The 584-nt window shown below is 55.1% G+C and overlaps 1 protein-coding gene across 1 annotated transcript in view; it reads right to left on the bottom strand.

Moving 5' to 3' along the window:
* Nucleotides 1-349, bottom strand: part of FBXW4 (F-box and WD repeat domain containing 4) — an 87,528-nt gene extending 87,179 nt beyond the window's left edge. The window contains exon 1 of the mRNA XM_011977431.1: nucleotides 4-349. The gene's annotated coding sequence lies outside the window, so the exon portion shown is untranslated. The remainder of the gene's footprint in view (nucleotides 1-3) is intronic.
* Between the last annotated feature and the right edge of the window lie 235 nt (nucleotides 350-584).

Here is a 584-nt window from a genome sequence, read left to right on the forward strand (position 1 = left end):
CACCTGCGGCCTTGGAGCCACTTCGGGGTGCGGGCTGGGGCCGGGGCGCGGACACCACCCCCGCATCCCCGGGAGTGCTTGGTGGAAGCACAGGAGTTCGAGTTGCAAACACGTGAGGCCGGTTTCAGGGCCCTGCCTAAGGCCACAAGAGGACTCGCTGCCCTCAGGAAGCGGCCAGTTGGAGCACCTGTCCTCAAGAAGCCCGTAGTTGGGTGGCCTTCCCCCTCTAGGAGCCCTCCTCTTCCTCCAGTGATGCCTCCTTTTCACGGGCCACATGTGAAGGCCCAACGAATCTGCAACCCTAGAAGTTGACAGTCCAAAGCTTAGGTTCTCACACAGGCCTGGAAGCACGGTCCTGGCCTGAGCTTGGGTATTAGATATATTTGGGGATTTGCAGTCTTCTAGCTCCTGAGTCCATAACTTCAAAAACAGTCATGTATCAGGAAATGGCACAGCTAGGGATTCTTATCAGTCATCACCTAAGTGCAAGTTGATTCTCCGAGGACTCAGCATCCATTCTTCATACCACCCATTCGATTCACATGGCATTAATCTGAAGGGAGAGCTACTGAAGTCTAGAACTG

The sequence above is a fragment of the Mandrillus leucophaeus genome, unplaced genomic scaffold, assembly GCF_000951045.1.
Source record: "Mandrillus leucophaeus isolate KB7577 unplaced genomic scaffold, Mleu.le_1.0 Scaffold18, whole genome shotgun sequence".
NCBI lineage: Eukaryota > Metazoa > Chordata > Mammalia > Primates > Cercopithecidae > Mandrillus > Mandrillus leucophaeus.